Source organism: Myotis davidii, unplaced genomic scaffold, assembly GCF_000327345.1.
Source record: "Myotis davidii unplaced genomic scaffold, ASM32734v1 scaffold1034, whole genome shotgun sequence".
Classification (NCBI taxonomy): domain Eukaryota; kingdom Metazoa; phylum Chordata; class Mammalia; order Chiroptera; family Vespertilionidae; genus Myotis; species Myotis davidii.
Genome location: NW_006285919.1, coordinates 180,149 through 188,328, shown reverse-complemented (window position 1 = coordinate 188,328; position 8,180 = coordinate 180,149).

The window sequence follows — 8,180 nt, the reverse complement described above, 5'->3', positions numbered from 1 at the left end:
TCTTGGGCTCTGGCAGAGGGAGGGAAGAGTGGACTAGAGTTGTATAAACATAATGCAGGATTGGGGGATCTTGGGTTAAGCTTGGAAGGCAGACACCCCGGTTTCCTGTGCTGAGTCATTCCCTCATGCTGTGGAGGCAATCTTTCTCAGGCAAACCTTTGCTATCCTGCTGTTTGTACCTGGGGGAAGAGAGTTGACCCACCCTGTTGGAAAACCTCTCACCCCATCTGTGGACGATTGCTTTAAGCTACTCCAGACTGAATCCAATCAGCCTTTAGGCAGAGGCAGTTCTGTGTAGGCTTTGAATTTTTCCCTGACCTAATTAGTCAGAAAAAGCAGTTTGGGTCCCTGCTGAAAACACCATCCCAGAATCCTCAGTGAGGCAAAAGCCAGTGGGACCACAAGCACCTGCAGCTGACACTGGCAGGACCAGCTCTGTGGGGGAAGGAAGTTCAGCTCAGAACAAGGTCAATCAAAGTGTGATACTCAAGGCAGACCCAGCCTCTAAGCTAAGGAGTCCCAGACCACTGGACAGCTGGCACAATGACATTAGGATTGAACCTCACTGGCAGCAAGTCAGAAGGGAGAACCCTCCCACAGATAGGACATCAACAATCAAGTCCAAATTACAACAGAAGAACCCAAACAATGCACACAGGGGCATTCCTACAGCATCCAGTTTGGTGAACGAAGAGACTACACCACTGGACCCCTCAAGACACTTCCTACATAAGATCATCCCACAAATACTGGGAGGCATAGTAGTTCTATCTAATACATAGAAGTAAACATAAAGGGGCAGATAAATAGGGATACAAAGAAACAACCCCCAAATAAGAGAAAAGAAGAAATAACCAGAAAAATAACTAAATGAGATGGAAACAAGTAACCTATTAGACATCGAGTTCAAAGCAATAATTATAAAGTTGCTTGGGGGAACTTAGTGCAAATAACAATAGCATGAAAAAGTAAATAGAGGTCATGAGCAAGTAACAGATAAAAATGAAGAATGATATATTTGACATCAAGAACACACTGGAAGGGATTAAAAGTAGATTGGATGGAGCAAAGGACCAAATTAGTGAGTTGGAAGACAAGGTAGAAATAAATACCTAATTAGAGCAGCAAATAGAAAAAAAAATAATTAAAAAGCAGGAAAATACCTTAAAGGAGCTCTGGAACAAAATGAAATGTAAAAACATCCACATTACAGAAATACCAGAAGGGGAAGAGGATGAGCAAGGAACAAAGAACCTGTTTAAAGAAATAATGATGGAAAACTTCCCCAATCTGGTGAAGGAAAATGTCACACAAGGTCAGGAGGCACAGAGAGTCCCATTCAAGATGAACCCAGAGATCCACACCTACACACATTGTAATTAAAATTGCAAATTTTAAAGGCAGCAAAGGAGAGCCAGAAAATTAGACAAGGAGTTCCATTGGAATGTTGACTGACTTCTCTAGAGAAACCCTTCAGGCCAGAATGGAGTGACATGAAGTACTCGAAGTAATGAAAAGCACCTAAATCCAAGACTACTGTATCCAGCCAAGTTACCATTTAAAATTGAAGGTGAAATAAAAGGCTTTCCAGAGAAAAAAAACTTTTAAAGTACATTACTGTACCACCAAACCAGTAATGCTAGAAATGTTAAAGAAACTGCTTTAAGAAGAAGAAAAGCCGAAAAGTGTATTACAGACATAAGAAATTGAAAATGTCAATAAATAAATACTTGTCAATAATAACCTTAAATGTAAATGGATTAAATGCTCCAGTCAGAAGACATAGTGTGATTGATTGGATAAAAAAAATTACCCATATATAGGCTGTCTACAAGAGACCCACCTCAGAACAAAAGATATACACAGACTCCAAGTGAAGGGATAGAAAAATATATTCCATGCAAATGGAAAGAAAGAAAAGAAGACAAAATAGACTTCAAAACAAAGGCCATAATAAGAGAAAAAGAAGGCCATTTTATAATACTTAATGGAATAATTCAACAAGAAAATATAATCTTTACAAACAGATTTACACCCAATATTGGAGCACCTAAGTACATTCAAAAACTCTTGATGGACTTTAAGGAGATATTGACAGCAATACAGTCACAGCAGGGACTTTAATACTCCATCAACATACTGGATAGGTCTTCCAAATAGAAAATTAACAAGAAAACAGAGGACTTATGACACACTAGATCAGATGGGTCTAACCAATATTTACAGAACATATCACCCTAAAGCAACAGAATATACATTCTTCTCAATTGTACATGGAACATTATCCAAGACAGACCACATATTAGGGCACAAAATAAGTCTATACAAATTCAACAAGATTGATATAATACAAAACATTTTCTCTGATCACAATTAGAAATCATGAAGTTAGAAATAAACTACATTAAACAAACTCAAAAATACTCTAATACATGGAAGCTAAAGAGCATGTTATTAAACAATGAATGGTTACCAATGATATCAAGGAAGAAATGAAAAACTTCCTGGAAACAAAGGAAAATGAACACACAATCACCCAAAACCTATGGAACACAGCAAAAGCAGTCCTGATAGAGAAGTTCATAGCACTACAGGACTAATGCAAGAAAAAAGAAAAAGTACTAATAAACTATCTAACCCTACAACTAAATTGATTAGAATTAGAACAGCAAGAAAAACCCAGAATAAGGAGAAGGGAGGAAATAATAAAGATTAAAGCAGAAATAAATGACATAGAAAAAAAAAACTGTACAAAGATCAATAAATTCTATTTTTTTATTAATCCTCACCTGAGGATAGTTTTTCTTTTTTTTTTTTTGAGAGTGGAAGAGAGAGGGAAAGACAGAGAGAAACATCGATGGGAGAGAAACACTTCAATTTGTTACCTCCTGCAGGAGCCCCAATCAGGACCCAGCCTAGGGAGGAGCCTGCAACCTAGGTATATGCCCTTGTTTGGAATCAAACCTGGGACCTTTTGAGGCTGATGCTCCATCCATTGAGTCAAACCGGCTAGGGCAATATCAATATATTCAAGAGCTGGTTCTTTAAAAGGATAAACAAAAATGACGAACTCCTAGCCAGACTCATCAAGAAACAAAGAGAGAGGACTCAAATAAATAAAATCAGAAATGAAAGCAATGATATAACAATGGACACCACAGAAATACAAAGAATTGTAAGCAAATACTATGAATAACTATATGCCAAAATACTGCTGGTGGGAATGCAGACTAGTGCAGCCACAGTGAAGAACAGTACGGAATTTCCTCAAAAGCTAAAAATGGAACTCCAATTAGACTCAGTAATCCCACTTCTAGGACTATATCCCAAGAAACCAGAAAAACCAATCAGAATGGATATATGCACCCCTATGTTCATACCAGCACAATTTACAATAGCTAATATTTCTAAACAGCCTAGGTGCCCATCAGCAGATGAGTGGGTTAAAAACCTGTGGTACATCTACACAATGGAATACTATGTCGATATAAAAATAAAGAAACTTTTACCATTTGAAACAGCATGGATGGAACTGAAGAGCATTATGCTAAGCGAAATAAGGCAGTTGGAGAAACACAAGTATCTCATGATCTCATTCATATGTGGGATAATGATCAACATAAGTTGATGAACAAGAAGAGATCCAGAGACAAATAGTAGTGGGGGGCTGGTTAGAGATCAACCAAGGGACTTGTATGTATGCATATTAGCATAACCAATGACCACTGACACTGGGGCAGTGGGGGCTTACCTGGGATGGGAATTGCTAGGGGGTGGGGGTCAATTGGGGAAAAGGAGACATATGTAAAACTTTAGACAATAAAATAAATATTCCTAGGTACCTTAATTTTTGTGTTGCAATGGTAAATGGGACTGATTTTTTTATTCACAGGGGAGTTTTACCAAACATTCTAAGAAGCAGCAACACCTATCCTCTACCAAAATTTCAAAGGAAAAGAGTACTTCGAGGGGAGAGACAAAATGGCAGCTGTATAGACAGACGTGTCCTGAACCTTGTCCCAGAGCAGATAGGGTGAGCAGCTGAAATGAGTAACATCCAGCCCGAATTGGCAAAGGAGACTCAGCTGGAAGACGCTTTTCAGCCAGGAAGGGCAGAGGATCCCTGGAATAAGGTAAAATCAAGGCTCTGGGAAGGATAATCTACCAGACCTCTGAGCCTGGAAGGTCAGAGGGAATCTGCACGACACCGGCACCGAGCCACGTCCCTTGGGACAGTTACAGTGTCTGACTGTGGAAAGAAGGCCTGCAGAACTGCTGGATGGCAGGGGACTCTAGATCTGGGTCCACAGTCAGTAAAGGCTGAAGAAGAGTCCTGGCAGGAGAGAAGTGCGCAGAGGTGCAGACTCTCCTGCCTCTTTAGCCTGTGCTTTTCTTCATTGAGCCTAGTGCATAGGATCTTGCGGATACAGACACTTACCCATGACTGGAGTGTGGGAGACAGTGTGGACTTGTGGAATCTAGGGAGAGAGGGGGGTCCAGGAGAAGTGGCAGCCAGTTTGGCACTGAGTCATGCCTGAGTCTGGGACCTGGGCAGCCATTTTGTCCTGAAGAGATAGCCCCTCCCCTCCAGTATCCAGGCAACCAATTCAGCCACACCCAGATTCTACCCTGAATGGTACAAAAGATTTAAAAAGAATATATGAATCCCTGAGAGTCCAAAGGGACTGGCCTAAAGAGAGACCTTCAGTCCCAGCAACAGGAACCTGAGAAACAGTACAGTACAGAAGACTGGGATCTTAAGTCAGCCAAAGAAATAACACGTCACTTTTTCATTTTTATTTTTATTTTTGTATTATTATTTTGTTATCTCTTTTTTTTCCTTCTTTTTAATTTGTTTACCTGTTTTTGTTTGTTGCTTTATTTTCTATTTCTTTTCGCATTATTCTTCCATCACTCTATTTTATTTTATTTTCATTTTCTATTTTTATACCATTTTGAAATCAATTATTTTGTAAATTTATTATTATTATTATTTTCTTCTTGTTCTCTTTCCTCTTATCCACCCATCCCCTTTCTACTTCCTCTATACTGAACTGAGATCCTCCCCATATTCATCCAATTCTTAACCTTATATTCTGTATATAAGCTGAGCCTCTACAGATTCTGATGCTCTCTTTTCTCTCCCCTAATTATCTTTTCATAGGTGGTCACTTATAGTGGGGTTATTGTCGTGAGTACGTCCGTGCTTTGTTCCCTTTGTGTTGTGTCTTGTCGAGATGAATTTTATCCTGTCTGGCCAGGTGCTAGAGAGCGAACCTCATAAACAGACACCTAGAAAGGAAACTACATCTAATGAATGGGTTAATAACACCCCAGACCCAACTACAGAGGCAGGAAGAAAGCAGGAGTGAGGGAGAGAGTGCAAATGAGTGAGGGAGCAAAAAAGGAGTCTGTGGTCATGTGGGATGTGTGTGTGTGCATGTGAGTGAGGCACAATTAGATCCCACAGGACCTTCGGGGGCAGGCTAACTGGGATCACCTAATTAGGCAGCCTCTACTACCATATTAAAGAGTACCGGGAGGCCACTCATCCTCAGAGGCCTAGCCTTTTGAAAGGGAGAGCTGCTGTAACTGGGAGCCCAGCCCCACTTCCATCCAGGGTGCCCTCAGATAACTCCTGGGACTCTACAGCCACCCCTGCCAGGGACCTGCTACCTCAGCTGTGGTCCCACAGTCAATCAGTCTCCAGCCACCCTGAGTGCAGGCTCCTGTGAGTTCTGAAGCATGCTCCCCTCTGACCGGCCCAACGCCTTAGCCCAGGGCACTGCAACAGCAGACATGTGAGCAGCCCACTCCTGTTCAAGGAGCAGCAGCCCCACGAGCAGCCTGCCCCAGGCCTAAGAACATAAGCTTCACGTGGCCTTCCCATGTCCAAGGAGCAGCAGCTGTGTGATCGGCACTCTCCCCTATCCAAGGAGCAGCAACCACACGAGCAGCCTGCCCTGTCTGAGGAGCAGCAGTCACACAAGCAGCCTGCCCACAATTGAGGAGCAGCAGCCCCACACAGCCCACTCCTGTCCAAGGAGCAGCAGCTGCGCACCCTGCACTCTGCACCTGTCTGAGGAGTAGCAGCTGTGTGAGCAACCTGCCCCAGTCCGAGGAGCAGCAGCTGTGTGAGCAGCCCACACCCTTATGAGGAACAGCAGCACAGCAAGCAGACCACCCCCATTTGAGGAGCAGTAGCCGCCAGAGCAGCCCGCCCCAGTCAGAGGAATAGCAGCCACATGAGCTGACCACCCACATCCAAGGAGCAGCAGCCCTGCACAGTATGAACTGGTCCAAGAAGCAGCAGCCACATGCAGCCTGCATCTGTCCAATGAACAGTAGCTGGGTGCATGGCTTGCCCCCATCCAAGGAGCAGCAGCCACACAAGCAGACTGCCTCCATATGAGGAATAGCAGCCTCACATGCAGCTCACTCCTACTCGAGGAGCAGCAGCTGCCCGAGTAGCCCGCCCCTGTCCAAGGAGCAGAAGCCACACAAGAAGACCACCCACGTCTGAGGAGCAGCAGCCACATGCAGCCCAGCCCCGTCCAAGAAGCAGCAGCTGTGCAGCCCGCACCCTGTACCTGTCTGAGGAGTAGCAGCTGTGTGAGCAACCTGCCCCCATCAGCAGCTGTATGAGCAGCCTGCCTCCATCCAAGGAGCAGCAGTTGTGTGAGCAGCCCACACCCATATGAGTAACAGCAGTGCCACGAGCAGCCCACCACAGTCCAAGGAGCAGCAGCTACAAGAGCAGACTTCCCACGTCTGAGGAGCGGCAGCCCTGCGCAGTCCGCACTGGTCCAAGAAGCAGCAGCCATACACAGCCTGCACTTGTCCAATGAGCAGGAGCTGGGTGAGCAGCCTGCCCCCATCTGAGGAGCAGCAGCCACACGTGCAGCTCACTCCCACCCAAGGAGCAGCAGCCATCTGAGCAGCTCACCCCTGTCTGAGGAGCAGCAGCCACACAAGCAGACTGCCCACATCCGAAGAGTGGCAGCCCTGCGGAGCCTTCTCTGGTCAGAGGAACAGCAGCCATACACAGCCTTCACATTTCCGATGAGCAGCAGCTGGGTGAGCAGCCCGCCCCTGCCCAAGGAGCAGCAGCTGCACATGCAGCTCACTCCTGCCCGAGAAGCTGAAGCCACACAAGCAGCCTGTCCCCCATCTGAGTGGCAGCAGCTGCATGAGCAGCCCACACCTGTACGAGGAGCAGTAGCCCTGTAAGCAACCTGCCCCTGTCCAAGAAGCAGCAGCCTCATGAGCAGCCCACCCCATCTGAGGAACAGCAGCAGCGTGCAGCCAGCCTCGATCCAAGGAGAAGCAGCCATGTGAGCAGTCTGCCCCTGTCTGAGGAGCAGAAGCCACATGAGCAGCCTGTCCCCATCCAAGGAGCAGCAGCTGCTCTCATTCTGCCCCCATCTGAGGAGCAGCAGCCTCGTGATCAGCCCACCCCTGTCCAAGGAACAGCAGCTGAGCGAGCAGCCTCCCCCACCAGCCAGAGGTGACACCACTGTTGCAAACAGCACCCAACAGAGGGGCCATTGCCAACTGAGAAGCAGCCACTTCTGTGACCATCCGAGGAGCAACCACAGCCCGAGGAGCCACTGCAACCCAAGGAGCAGCCCCTGCATGACTCAACACCTAGATCATTTGGTGAGACCCAAAATGGGTAGACAAAGAAACCCCCAAAGGAAAAAAAAGCAGCTAAGTGAAGCAGAGGCATGCAATATGTCAGAAAAAGAATTCAGATGAAGGGTCATACAGTTCATAAACCTGATGGAGGAAAAAATCAACAACTTATGTAAGAATCAAGAAGAAATAAAAGTGATGTTGCTGCAACAAAAAACACCATGGAAAGTTTCAACAGTAGACTAGGAGAAGTGGAGGACCAAATTAGAAAATTAGAACACAGGGTAGCAAAACACACCCAAACTGAACTGCAATTGAAGAAAAAATAAATAAAAGATAGGACGAGAGCCTAATGGAGCTATGGGACATGAAATGAAACAACATATGAATAATAGGGGTGCCAGAACAACAGGAAGAGGAACAAGTGTTAGAAAACATATTTGAAGAAATAATGTCAGAAAACTTCCCTGAGGTGGGGAAGAAAAAAGTCACACAAGCACAGAGAGTCCAAAACAAGATGAACCCGAAAAGATCCACACAAAGAC